This window comes from Vipera ursinii, assembly GCF_947247035.1.
Source record: "Vipera ursinii genome assembly, chromosome: 1".
In the NCBI taxonomy this organism is placed as follows: Eukaryota; Metazoa; Chordata; class Lepidosauria; order Squamata; family Viperidae; genus Vipera; species Vipera ursinii.
Window position 1 is genome coordinate 232,803,464 of NC_139512.1, and position 15,425 is coordinate 232,818,888.

Genomic DNA, 15,425 nt, shown 5'->3' on the forward strand with positions numbered 1-15,425 from the left:
AAATTTCATTTGAAGATATATATCAATGTTGCAGTAAAGTTTGATTAGCATACTTAACACCAAGCATACCTGCTCCTATAGAATTTTTTTTAACGTACCTAATTTGATTTTGAGATAACTTAAACCCCCATTGATCTTAGGGAAAGGTATAGTATGTTAGACTCCTCTCTGGTTATAAAGAAGTGCTCTTCTTTGTTGTATAGAATATAGAAGGGATGAAAATTGAACAGTTAAAGATCTAACATGTTATTTTCATTTTAACCATTTTTTTTTTTACTTTTGAATTGCCAGGAGATCTGAATTTATGTACAGGTCAAAGGTGGACCATGAAAGAAAAAGAGCATGGAAGAGAAGATTTTGGATTTTGAAACACAGATATATGGGAAATAACACATACAGACTTCTCACAATTATTATTTTTTTTTCAAAATCAGCTCCCAACATATTAAGATCAGACAGAGAACTTTTCAAACAATGGAACTAGGATAATCACAGGCCTGGAAAAGTGTACTTTATCAAGGTGTCAAAGATCATGTAGCTGGAAGTTGACTCCATTAGACTTTAGGACTATATAACAGGCTAGGAATAAGTGCACAGGGAATTTAAACAATGTATAGGGGAAAAACAAATAGATGCAACTGTTTTTGCAGAAATTTTGCTTTCAAATTAGATGCAGTTTTTAATCATCAACAGAGTTTTCCAGTGCACTTCACCATCTTCAACAATGATTTGGATGGGGGGATAGATGGGAACTCCTCAAATTTGCAGACAACACCAAGCTGGCAGGAATAGCCAATACTCCAGAAGACAGCTTTAAGATACAGGAGGATCTGGACAGATTTGAACACTGGGTGCTATCTAACAAAATGAAATTCAATGGTAAAAAAGTAAGGTTCTACATTTATGCAAGAAAAACCAAATGCACAGGTATAGTATAGATGGTACCTTGCTCAATAGTAGTAACTGTGAGAGGGATCTCGGAGTCCTAGTGGACAATCACTTCAATATGAGCCAGCATTGTGCTGCAGCTGCCAAAAAAGCCAACACAGTGCTAGGCTGCATTAACAGAGGGATAGAATCAAGATCACATGAAGCGTTAATACAACTTTACAATGCCTTGGTAAGGCCACACTTGGAATACTGCATCCAGTTTTGGTCACCAAGATGTAAAAAAGATGTTGAGACTCTAGAAAGAGTACAGAGTAGAGCAACAAAGATGATCAGGGGACCAGAGGCTAAAACATATAAGGAACGGTTGCTCAAATTGGGTATGTCTAGTTTAATGAAGAGAAGGACGAGGGGGGACATGATAGCAGTGTTCCAATATCTCAGGGGCTGCCACAAAGAAGAGGGAGTCAATCTATTCTCCAAAGCATCTGAAGGCAGGACAAGAAGCAACGGATGGAAACTAATCAAGGAGAAAAGCAACCTAGAACTAAGGAGACACTTCCTGACAGTTAGAACAATTAACCAGTGGAACGACCTGTCTCCAGAAGTGGTGAGTGCTTCAACACTGAAAGTTTTTAAGAAGAGACTGGACAGCTATTTGTCCAAAATGGTATAGGGTTTCCTGCCTGAGCAGGGAGTTGGACTAGATGACCTCCAGGGTCCCTTCCAACTACTTCTTCTTCTTCTTCTTCTTCTTCTTCTTCTTCTTCTTCTTCTTCTTCTTCTTCTTCTTCTTCTTCTTCTTCTTCTTCTTCTTCTTCTTCTTATTATTATTATTATTATTATTATTATTATTATTATTATTATTATTATTTCTTTAGCACTTCATGATCGACTGATCACAAGGGGAATCAGGGGAGGGTAAAGGTAGAAAGTTAAGAGTTTGTCCCCTCTTGGCCCATTATTTAGTCTGCTCTTTGCTTATGATTGACATTCCCATGGCACTTCCTTCTTTTGCCTTTGTTTCCAGGCATGCATATGCATACATACTGTAGATACACAGGAAACACTTTTCTTCTGATCCTTCTAGTACATTGCAGTTATAGAGATGTTAGGTCTTCCCTATCTCTATGTTACATATTATTTTGTTAAATAAATCTACTTCCTATAATAAATGATGCTAATCATTCCCCAAGAGATTCCCACTTTCATGTTTATGAATGTTCCTATGCACCCACATAATCTTTTCTTCTGGGCTATGGGCCCAGAATTAAAATAAAAGGGCAAAGAAGTTTCATAAGAGAGAGAGGAAGAGTCCATCTCTAGTTAAAGCAAAAGGGATACAACTCAGTTAAAGGAGGGAAAGGACCATTGGTTTGAAAGTGGGGTAAAGAGGCCATTTATGTTAACATTGAGGGGCCCTCTCTCAACAGAGGGGGAAGGGCTAAGGCACTACCTATTTCCTGTCTACAATGCAGTCCTTTCAGCAGTTCCAAGAAGATTCCACCCCCATTTGCATTCTGATTCAGGTGACCTTGAGGGACAGAAAAACCCCCAAGTGGCCTCAAGAGCTCTTAGGAAGAATCCTAAGGACTAGATGACTGCAAAGAATATGATCTCTTCAACCCATCCCCCACCCCAATCCTGTCAGAACTAATCATTCCATCGACCCCACAATCCTGCCAGAACCAACGAAGCTTCTTAGATGAGAAGCAAAATGTCTTCTTCTTTCTCAAGACAGCCTTTGGGAAAAGCATCTTTGAGACAAAACTTGCAACTTTCAGAAATGGAGTCATGGAGAAGTGAGGGGAACCAGAATTCTCCCCCTGGTTTCTGAAGACCCATGGAATTGTCTTCATATTGATCAAAAAGATACTTATAGAAGCAGGGCAGAATCAAAGAGGCTGTTCTGCAAATAAAGTGAGGATAGGAAGATCTCCCTGATTGTGAATGATTCTGACCAATCCTGTGAAGCATAGAACTGCTTGCCAATTTGGTGATATATTTGCCCAGACACCCTTTGGAAAACCTGAGGGGTCCATTAGATACCTGGGGCAAACCAACTAATTAGGTCATTCTTCTTTGCAGAGAACTTTAACATCAGAAGACTCCAAGGACATCTAAGATTTCCTATGATGCTGCATTAACAACATGGCCAATAGCAAAATAAGCTATTGAGCGACAGGTTCCCAATCAATGAACTAGATAAATTATTCTTATATATGATTAGAATGCTGTGCTTACATTTAATCCTTTATGAAACTATATAGCTACCACAGATTTCTTTCTTCTGATGGCTGAGGAAGCTGACCTGATCAGTTATGATAAAAAAATAATAATAAAGGAAATTGTTGTAATGTTGGTCTGGATGTTGTTAATTTCTGGCCCATGAAGCTTTCCTTATGTGCATCTCTACGATTTTCTAGTTCTATATATATCATTCAGAGAGAAAATATAGAAGTACAAAGTCATAAAAATTTCCTTGCACCCTTCCCCCGAAAAAAAATATGGGTATCATCCAGGTGTAATCATACTAGAATAATCCTGATGAAATAAGTGGAATTCAGGATAGTAGCTAATTTAAGTTTCTTGAGGGTTTTACTTTTGACTATGCTCGAATCTAGTCAGATTTTTTCTATTAGTAATGGCAGACTGGAAGTTCCTATGCCAGAAAATTATTGATAATTGATAATAATTGATCAATTAGATCAGGCAGGTCCATCACATGATCAATGAGTAGGGCACGAAGTCAACTGGGTTTATAAGCAAACTCCCCACCCCCTAATACACTGACAGTGGATCAGCAAAAGCTAAGACAGTAGATTTTTAGATTTTAGATTTTTAGATTTTATAAATGGTTGATTTTATTGTTTTATGGTTCTTAAACAATAAACAGCTGTTTTACAATTATCCCAGAGTTCAAGGATTTTATACCATTGCACGCACACGCACACACACACACACACACACATACATATGTATGTATGCATGTATGTGTGTATGTTTGTATGTATGTATGTAGCAGTATAAAGTTCTCGAACTCCGGGAAGAATATAAAACAGCTGTTTATTGTTAAAATAGTAAAAACAATAAAAACAACTATTTACAAACCTAAAACAACCTAGCTTTCGCTGGTCCACTGCCAGCTAGGGGGTGGGGAGTTTGTTTATAAACCTTGTTGACTCAGTGCCCTGCCCATTGATCGTGTAATAGGGCCGCCCGTCCTAAATAACCGTAAATATCCTAGCTGTCCCGCATCTCCATGTGCATGTTCCAGTCCTATTGCTTTCTTTCTTCCTGTTGTTCCTTTCTTTGCACCTTCCACCTCTATCAATCCTACCCTTTATTCTTGTGTCTCCTCTCCTGCCTTTTTTATCCTCTCAACCCATCCTTCTTGTGCCCAGCCATGTGATGCTATTATTATTCCATCTTCCAATCGCCCCCCTCCCGCAATCATTGTAGGTTGCATATCCTGGGCTGGCGTTGTATACCCCCCCATTACCATTCTCCCCTTCCTTCTCTAGTGCATCTGTCCCTTGTTTACATCTTCTGCCATTCAATCCTGCTGATCTCATCTCCTCTGATTGTTCATCATGCATGGGTATGTGCACACGCTGTGGTGCCCTTCCCCCCTGCCTCATCCACATACAGTGGGTCAGAGTGGCTGCTGGATCATTCTCCATTTTGTTGCACCATCTGCTTTTAGCAGGTTGCTCCTTGCATGTAGGCATGTGCATGCATTGCAGTATCCTCCATCCCTGTCTTGTCTGTGTTCGGTCGATTGGAGTGTTTGTGGGGTCATTCCTGATCTTATTCCACCTTCCGCATTTAGTCGGCTGCTGTTTATCTTGCTTCTCCTTTCTGCAGGTTGCACCATCCTCCTCTATTCTTTGTTCTTCCTCCAGTGGTCCCTGCATCGCTCTGACCCAACCGATCTGTCGAATCCCTTCCAGACTTCGGATTGGGCATGCCCATATGCCTGCCTCACCTCCAGTTGTTCCTGTTTCTCCTCTCTTTGTCCAATTGATTCCGCTCTTTCTAGTCAATCTTCATTCACACATGAATGTACTGGATGCAGTCCGCTCTCTCCCCACCCCTTCTGCATTCGGCTGTTGGGAGTTATTGCAAACTCATTCCTCACCTGTTCTGTTTCCCTGGTCTCAATGGGTTGTTGTGTGTCTGGCCTCCTTTCCCCCACATGGGTAGCACCCTATACCATTATATATATTATGAATAATTTTTTGTTACCCATTTTCACTTATTGCATAGCAGGGTCCTTTATTTTAGTGGCTAGGTAAATATGAAGTCTGGGATAAAAATAAAATTGCAGTTTTGGAACTCGTGAAAACAAAAGTAGAGAAAAATTAAAACTCTGGAAAATATTTTTGACTTTCTGAAAACCTTTTCTAATGCATTACATACTTATTGGCTGAAATAAATTAGCTAATGAACTCAGCTGCATTTCAAAGGAAAATAATAAATGTTCCCCAGATTACTATTGTTATTAATAACCTTAATTCTTCTGTAGGTTAAGCCGTGCAATCTGTATGCCAGTGCCTAATCCTCGCATTGGTATAGAAAGCAAATTTGGGTGGCAGACCTTCCAAAGTAAGAAGTAGAGTTGGTATAACAATTTTCACACAAATAGTGTTCTAAAGTACTGGAGGAGTATGCTATGGATAGAGAAGTCACCAGCTTCGTGATTCTGTTCTTGGCACTGTCATTTAAAAATACACACACACACACACACCAAAAAATGAGAAAGGGCAGGAGAATTGTACGTTCCGACTTACAAGTTTGATGGCAGCCTTACCAGGTAGAGCAGACAAAAAACACAACTAGGTAAACTAATTCTACTTTATTGTAAACCTACATTAACAGAATCTCCCAAGAATGAAAGTGCAATTCTCCTGTCATCTCCTTTATGGTGTGAAAAACTAAGCAGGGTTCCTTCTGAGCATCTTGCCATCTCTACTATTCAGCAACAGGCTATGCTCTCTCCTATCTGACTGTTCCCTAAGCAACATCTTTACACTTTGTCTCCCAAAACCCATTTTCAGCCTTCTTTAATCTGGCTCCCTTCAATTGTATTGGAAATTGCACTTCCCAAACAGCATGGCCAATAGGTTTTGGGGCATCTAATTGAGAGACCTGTGGAAATAATACATTGCCTCACTCCCATTCATACAAACAAGTATGAAAATCCTTTCAGAGAGGTTCTTTCTAGCAGAGTTTGCCTTCCCATGCGCACCAGGAAATAAACTACAATTGTAAAATTAATGATTGCATGAAGAAGATAGAGTAACAGAATAAATAATAATAATAATAATAATAATAATAATAATAATAATAATAATAATAATAATAATAATAATAATAATAATAATAATAATAATAATAATAAAGATCCAATGGGTAGCAATTGAACACATTTATTTGCAACTTAATTAATGGGGTTCTCCATGGACCATGTGTAACCTCCCTATGACCCCTGTCAGGATAGCCTTGATGGACATGAAGTATTTCTGGCTAATGTGCAGCCTCCTCTGAGGGGCTAGGATTTTAAAGTTACTGTGTGTGTAATGGAGTGTGTTGCCATTTACCATATAATCTGATAGCCTTGAGAGTCAGCTAGGGAGCTATTTAATATTATAGAGAGGTCAAGTGAGCAAAAAGAAAAAGAAAAAGAGAAGAGACAGCATGATCCCTTGAGAAAGAAGGGAAGGTTCCAGCAAGACAATGGGGCAGGTCATTTTTTTTTTAGTTGGAACATTGAGTAGCATTTTTAAAGTTAAGGAAAAGGAATGCCACAGATAGGATTGTTGTTGTTGTGATTTGCTTAATCAGTAAGTGCTCAGCACTTACCCCTGCACAGACAATCTATGCAGATGCCATATTTGTTATCCCACCCACAGACAGATATTTCATACAGATGCAGCTGTTAGCTGCCTCCCCTTGCTGGATGCCAATCAGAAATGCAGAAGTAGAATTTTTAGTATGGTCTTTTTAAATAAGTCGCCATGCTAAATAAATAATCTATTCTGTGTGGTTAAATGAAAAACAACTTAATAGACTTTACAAAGTCACCTTCCTGACTTCAGTGTACGTGTATTCCACATATGCTTTTTAAATATGTAATTCATTTAAACTGGGTGACAGTTAAGATGTTGCTTATGTTTTGTTTTATAAGTCAGACTGATTGTATGAGAGCATGCCACTTTGATGAGGACTGATTCCCATGATTCATTCCTGAAGAAACCAATCCATAATTGTGTATTTAAATTGCATATTTTATAGGAATAGCTCCAAAAATGTCTGCGGCTAAATCAAAGATCTTAATTACCCAGCCTTCTTTGCGAACCGAAACCAATGGATTAAATACATTTTTTTCAAGACTTTTCAACTTCCAAGTTATATAAGAATAATGTGCACGCAAATTTGTGTTTTAGAATTTTCTTATTCCTTTAGGTTATAAATGCTTTTACAGCCTGAAATAACTGATATGTTGGTGTTAAATAGTGGGTTCTTTGGTGCAGGAATGAGACGCGAGGCTGAGTATGGGATAACTCATACTTTTATTTCTTGCTGGAACTGTACTGAGGCAAGGGCTGCAACCAGCTGCAATATATAGTCTAGCCCCTAGGTGGCAGCCAATAGGTTTAAACCAACCATTGCCGCCTGGGGCTAGCCAATTGCAGGACAGGAGACAGTTAGTCTGGGTTGCTGGAGAGGCATTAGCTGCTCCAGCAACCTACATGGTGTATCACAAGAGCCCAGTACATAAGACCCCTCCCCTCTTAGATCAGACTATGACAACAACAATTAGTCTCGACAGTTGTCAAGACTTATTAATCAACACACACACAAAGTAAAGTGATAATAATAAAAATAATAAAAATCAGTGTGGAATACAATGAGATTAAACAACATCTAAATGATCAGGCTTCCATTGCAGTAATAGGCAGTTACACTAACACTAGTTTCTGTAGTTTAGTGGCAACAGGTTTTACAACAATATATATCTTTTTATTTTACAATGTAATCTGTAATGTATGAAGGAGGCTTGTGTGCCCTAGAGGAACATCTTGGAGTTCCCATCACTTTGTAGTCTACCAGCTTACCCAGTGAGCTGGGTAGATTTGTGTCCCTTTGTGCTCTTGAGTCAAGGGGATTCAAAACACTCTGGCTGGCCTCACCAGGTTGGCCCACCCCAGAGTCAGTCTGTTTGGTAGAGAAGGCACAGTGGTTGCTGAGGTTCGGTTGGCTTGCTTCGTCAGGGGGTCCATGTTACACTCCCGAGCTCCCCGGTTCTCCCTCTGGTTCCATCTGCACTGAGAAGGAAAAGTCCTGGTAGTCCATGTGAGGTCTGGCATGGCCGAAAGTTTGAGGAACTTAGGAGGGACTTATGATGCAGTCCTTGCTTAGTGGCCATTCTGGAAAACTTTTCCTGAGCTGATCAATGTGTCTTCTGACAACATGCCCTCCCTCCAACCCCACTTCATAAAATAGGGGTCTGGATGCCTTGGTGATTTGACCAGTAACCCACAAATTCCCATGGCCATAGTTCCTGGCCCAAACCCAATTGCCCATGTGCAGCCGCCTCGGGGTTTTTGGTTGTGAGGCTTCTGCTGCCACTCTGTCTGGATGCAACCTGTCCAGTTTAGTAATCAAACGCCTCCCACAATGTAGTTCTGCAGGACTTTTACCTGTGGCCGTGCAGGGCGTAGAATGCTGGCAGAGTAAAAAATCTGCCAATCTGTGATGCCAGTCACCTGTGACAATGCACTTGAGTGCCTCCTTCATTGTCCTCACCATGCGTTCAGCTTGACCATTAGAAGATGGATGAAAAGATGCAGACGTTTCATGTCATATTTTGATTGTTTTAACTTGGGCAATAATTTAATTCTTTTTTAACTTTTGTATTTTTGTATTTTTATTTAAATGCCCTGTTCACCGCCCTGAGTCCTTCGGGAGGAGGGCAGTATAAAAATTTAATAAACTATAAACTAACTATAACTATGTCTGATGAAATTAGCTCTAAGGAAAGCCTGAAATTCAGCAGCAGTGAATTGGGCCCCATTGTCTGAAACTAAGACATCTGGCAACCCATGTGTTGAAAAGAGTTTTCTCAGCACTTGGATGGTCCTAGCAGTAGTCATGTTAGGAACTGGAATTACTTCCAGACATTTTGAGTGGCTATCCACTACTATCAGGAAGAGCTGCCCCTGAAAAGGCCCAGCGTAATCTATGTGAACCCTAGAATAGGGAGTGTGCATTTCCTCCCATCTGTGAACTGTGGCATGTGGCATTTCAGGCCTAGATTGCTGGCATGTATAACAACCATGGACTTGACCCTCAATGGCCTTATCAAGGCCAGGCCACCAAAGGTAGCTTCTAGCTAAAGCTTTCATTCTGACAATGCCTGGATAGCCTTCATGTAATGAGTGTAAAACCCTGTCTCTTAGGGAAGTGGGAATTATGACTCTGTTCCCCCATAAAATGCACCCTTTATGTGAAGACAACTCATGCCTCCTGACAAAATAGCTTTGAAATTCAGAGCCTGGACTTTTTTCCAGCCAGCCCGTGTATACCCATGACAACACTCTACTAAGTATTTTATCTGTGGCAGTTTCAGCAGCAATGTCCCCTGCATGGAGGGGAAACTCAGGTATGTCCTGTATGGACAGTATTCTAGCAGCAGGAGCCAGATCTGGATCCATTAGTGGCAGTGGTAGTCTGCTGAGGCCATCAGCATGGCTCATTTCCTTTCCCAGTTTGTGAATTAATTTAAAATTTTATACAGATAGGAAAATAGACCATCTCAATATTCTTGGAGATAGTATGTGGGGGGTTTGTTTGTCTGTTGTGAACAATCCCAACAGAGGTTTGTGGCCAGTGTAGACCATGAAATCCCTGCCATATAAATAATCATGATTTTTTTTTTAATTCCAGCAACGATGGCCAGTGCCTCTTTGTCAATCTGGGCATAGTTGCACTCAGAGGACAAGGTCCTTAAGTAAAATGCTATAGGAACCTGTTTTGCATTTTTTTCTATGTGTCTTAACATTGCCCCCACCCCATAGGAAGATGCATCACATGCAAGACATACAGGTTTAGACTCTATGTAATGAGTTACAGAGGACTTTTCTGACAGTAGTGCTTTCAAGTTCTGGAAACTTTTTTCGTGTAAGTTAGTCCATTTCCAAGGATGTTTTTTGTCTACTAGCCTGTGGAGGGGCTCTGCTATTGCTGCCTTATGAGGTAGGAATGTGTGATAAATATTTAGGAGACCCAAAAATGCTTGAAGCTCTCCTTTTGATTTGGGCCTAAGAGCCATTTTAATGGCCTTCACTTTAGAATCAGTGGGGTGAATGCCGTTATCATCAATGCGGAAACCCAAGAATTCTGTTGATGAAACTCCAATACTCAGTGGCGTAGCGTGGGTTGTCAGCACCCGGGGCAAGACAAGTAATTTGCGCCCCCTAACCAGTGGATTTTAGCACTCGAGTCTCTTCCACTAGCTCAGGAATTCTGGGAGTTGAAGTCCATGAGTCATAAAAGAGCCAAGGTTGCCTACCCTTGAGTTAGGTTCAAGGCAAAAAAGGGTCTCTGGAGAAGAGGGAAAATGCTAGTTTAAAACTGAAACAAGGCAACTTTAAGGTGCCTCAGCTGTGATTTAGGATGAGACAAAGAGAGGACATGGCGTTGAAAATGGTTAATGGGGCATGTTTGTTCCACTCTTAGTGGATGTCAAGATAAACCCCATGAGAGAATGACCTTACAACAGATGTGAATAGGCTTGGACTATGTTTGTAGATTGAGTGCATACATCACATGGAGCGATGATGGGCTTCATCAAGATTTATGATCCCACAATTGGCTAGTTTTCTCCATCTTGTCCTAAACCCTGGATACCAACCACGGTTTATGGCTTAGCATGTGGTGTGGGGTGACCCAACATGTTAGGCAACAAACAATGACTTCCAACTTACAATGCCTCAGCTTCCCATGGTTATTCCAAAGCCGGAAAAGCCAACCAACCCACCCTGCAGCTTTGCCTGCTTAGGCTGAACCCCACGAGTTCATACTTGCTGTGGCGCCTGACCTATTTTCTGCCCAGACGCTGCTTATCCAAGCCAAGCCGCCTCCTTCTCTTTGGCACCTCGCCCCAAAGATTCGCCGGACTGGCTGGAAACTCTCGCTGCTGGCGACGTGTGTCGGGGGGGCGTCCTGATCGCCTCCTGCAGGGGGAACCGAGTGGCCACAGAGAGTCAATACGGCAGGAGGAGGAGGAGAAGGAGGAGGAGCAGCAAGCAGCCGCAGGTGCGGCGGCTGCAGTTGTTACCTTTACCTCCGGGAAAGGAGGAGACGGGGGTGGGAGCTGGGTCAGGGGGGGCGGGCTTGCAGGTTGAGAGCCAAGCGGAGGAGAGCCGTGGCGGGAGAAAGAGAGGGAGGCAAGATGCCGCCAAGCCTCCCCACCCCCACCCGAGAAAGGAGGCAATCCGCAGCCACGAGAGGACGGGATCCCGCTCTGGCTGGGCGCAGCGAATGCGGTTGCTTTCTATGCTCCGCCCACTCGCTCGCTCCTCCGACCCTCGGCGAAGCAGAATCGTCCCCCTCCGGCGAGCTTAATGGGCGCCCCCCCAGATGTTGCGCCCGGTGCGGCCGGCCCCCCCTGCACCCCCCACGCTACGCCACTGCCAATACTACACTTGTTCTTATTTAATTTGAGGCCTGCTTCATGAAGCCTCTGCAAAACAGCCCTGAGGCTACTGGCCAACACTTCTGGGGATTCCCCTGCAATAAGAACATCATCAAAATAAGGGCAAACACCCTGAATACCCTTCAGTGTACGTTCCATAATCCCTTGGAAAATACCCGGTGCAACGCTGACTCCAAACTGTAAGCATTTAACCTTCAATGCCCCTCTGTGAGTCACGATCATTTGAGCTGGGGCTGTGGCCTCATCAACCGGCAATTGCTGATAGGTCCATGCTGAATCAAGTTTAGCAAAAATAGTCCCCCCCCCTTGCAAGGAGGCTAAAGTATGATTGACCACTGGGACCGGTTAAGCGTGTTGCTTGAGGGTCTTTAAATTTCACCAATAAAGTGGCTTCTCCCTTAACTTTAATGTGAGCATTTTGAAAATCTGTTAAAATGATACCTGAGGGTCTTAGTTTGGCCCAATTGTTACTGTGCCTACACATGAAGTTAAATGTGTCTTGCAAAATGATTGAGACTGCAGAGCCGGAGTCCAATTCCATCTTACATGGAACTCCTTGTAGCTTAAGTTTGGGTTTGAAGGGGTGTCGAGCCCTGGTGCGGAATATGCTTCTATGGCTTCTGAAGAATCCCACACTAACTGGACCCTGGGCCCCAGTACCTCTCCTAGTTGGTTCTTCTGACTGGTGTTTGGGTGGCCTGTCTCTCTGGTGGGCTCTGCAAACCACCGCGATGTGGCCTGTTCTTCTGCAAGCTTTGCACGTGGCCGAATGAAATCTGCAAATGGCACAAAGATGGTTGCCGCCGCACCCCTTACATCTCAGTAAGAGAACTGCCTTGTAACCGTCCTCTCACTGGTGGCTGTTGCAGTGTTTCGCATTGAGTTGCTTTTGGAGTCAGTTGATTCCAGGTTCTTATTCCTCTGACGATTCTCCGGTGCATTTGGCGAGCTCAAGATGGACCTATTCTTCGACTTTTGAAGGTTTGGTGTGATCAACTGTCTGCACTGCACCCCTGGCAGATTCATCAGCCATCACTTTGTCCTGTGCTTCAGAAAACATTAAATTGAGTCTAGCAGATAGTCTCTGCTGAAGCTTTCTGTCCTGTAGGCCACAGATGAGCCAGTCTCTTAGTCATTCTTCTAAATTTGAGAACTTGCATAGGCATGCGGCCTGTCTTAGGCCCGCTATGAACTCTGAAGCTGTCTCCCCGGGTAGCTGCACTCTTTGGTCGAATATGAATTTCCAAGCCATCTCAGACATCTTGGGCTGGAAGTGCCCAGTTAGCTTCTTTTTTAGATCTGTGTAGGAGGCCTCTTCGATTGGTGTCGGCGCAAAAAGATTCTTGGCCAAATCAAAGGTTGCTGGGCCGCACATGCAAAGTAGCGTTTTGGCCTTCAGTCCTTCTTCCACAATCTGATTGGCTCTGAGATTTTCTACTTGTGAAAGATAAGATGGCCATTCCTCTGGGTGTTTCACATCGAATTCTCTTAATTTGCCAACCTTCGGCATTCTTCTTCTGGTTCCTGCAATTGTTGGATCCTGCTTCTAGGCTCAGGGAATGTGTCCACTGAGCACGAGGCTGCTAGTGTAGCTTGCTAGCCGGCCTTGAGAGAGAGAGGGGAAAAATGCCTCTTCCCTCTGGTGTGTGCTGCCTTTCCCTCGTGGACTTCAGCTCTTAATCAGAGAAGCAGGATCCCACCTTCATTGCCACTGTTAAATAGTAGGTTCTTTGGTGCAGGAATGAGACATGAGGCTGAGTACAGGATAACTCATAAATTTTATTTCTTGCTAGAACTGTAGTGAAGCAAGGGCTGCAACCAGCCGCAATATATAGTCTAGCCCCTAGGCGGCAGCCAATAGGTTTGAACCAACCATTGCCGCCTGGGGCTAGCCAATTGCAGGACATGAGAGTTAGTCTGGGTTGCTGGAGAGCCGTTAGCTGCTCCAGCAACCCATGTGGTGTATCACAAGAGCCCAGTACATAACAGTTGGTATAGGTAGTCCTGACCTTATGACTGGTCACTTTGTAACTGTTCAAAGTTACGACAAACTCCCCAAAAGCTACTTACAACCTAGTTACAAAGTTCTGATGTCCAGATAGTTCCCTTAAGGTCACATGACTGCATTTTGGGAACTCAGCAACCAGGCCATGTTTACAGCCATTTGCAGTACCCCATGATCATCAGACTGTTTGAAAGAAGGGTCAAAGAGGCCATCTCTGTCAAAATTGAACAGCCCTCAGTGAACAGAGGGGAAGGGATATGACATCATCTATTTTCAGTCTATAACAGAGTCCTTTCAATAGTTCCAAGAAGGCTCCACAGCCATTTGCACTACTCAGGTGACCCTGATGACACAGATAAACCTCCAAGTGTCCTCAATGACTCTCTAAAAGAATGCAAATGACCATCTGTCTGCAAGGAATATAAATCCTTACATTCCCCACCATCCAGTCAGAGCTGAAGAAGCTTCATGGATGCTTCTTGAAATGTCTTCAAAGAAAAAACAAGAGAGTTCAGTTGCCTCATGAAAAAGGATATTTGGGGTAGACCTTCATCTATTTTTGCAAGTATTTACTGTAATTCAGTTGTTACAATCTAAGGGTCCTGGTTTAACTGTCAAAGGCTAGTTTGCTGATTGGGAGCATAAAGGCATGTGTGTTTGAATAAATGAATATAAATAAATAGCTTTTTACCACTTTAATCCTTGGTTAAAACACTGTATTATAACATTTTCCAATTCTGTATATCTGCACAGCATCAAGAGAGTGATGACAGAGAGAAAGCCAATACAAATTCAGACAAACATTCAAATTTGTCTGGCTTTACTTATATAAATGAGTTTTTAAGATGCCAGAACATTTGACAAGCGTCCTTCAAAACAGGCTTAAATTATTCATTTCTGTGGGATATCTGGATTTGCATAATGTTCCTATATGGCTATTATGCGAAAGGGTTGTGGGGTGGGGTGAGATCTGGCTAATGTTGTGTGACAGACTACAGACAGTCTGAATACTAATTTCAGGTAAATTGTAGTAATTTAATGTAGTATTTTCTTATATGGATAAGTACATTATGGGAGTGGGGAATCAACAAAGATTAGTTGCTAACTGATAAGTCTTCCTTTGTTAATTAAAAAATAAAGCAGAGAGGGACCATTTTCACCCATGAGGATTAGAAGGCAAATAAGAAGTAAATCTTGAATTTTGCTTTAAAGACTTTCTATGATTCTTTAAGTATGACAAAAGTGCTAACAACTTTGTGATTTATTGGCCTCTGCTAATAGGTTCTCTAATGATGACATCAACCCATAAATGTGAAAATATTTTGTTCATATTTTACCTCCAGGTTTTATTATATTGAATAAAGGAAAATTGCAGCCAAGCTAAGAGGCTTGGCTGATCTAACTAAATACAATTTTTGGCATGCTATCGTCCGTCCAAGATAATACTGTGCCTCTTGTATTATTTTACAAGCCCTTTTTATTATCATCACACACAACATTAAAGCAAATCTGCATCTGTTAAGGTGAATTTTATTTGTCATTCTTGGGTCTAAGGGTTCCCTTGTCTTTTCTCACATTGAAAGAATAATCCATTATCCAGCACATGACAAATACTTATTAAGATTTATATTATTTTTACTGCCTTGGAAACATTTGCTTTTTACCTCTGGTTATAAAATCTCAAATTTTCTCCAGTTTAGAACTTGACATTGACCAATAAAAGGGCAAAATGAAATAGCAGCTAGTGGAGAATGAGGTTTTATGTTTGGTTTATATTTGTAAGAAACCACCCAGAAGCAGCCTGTGTGA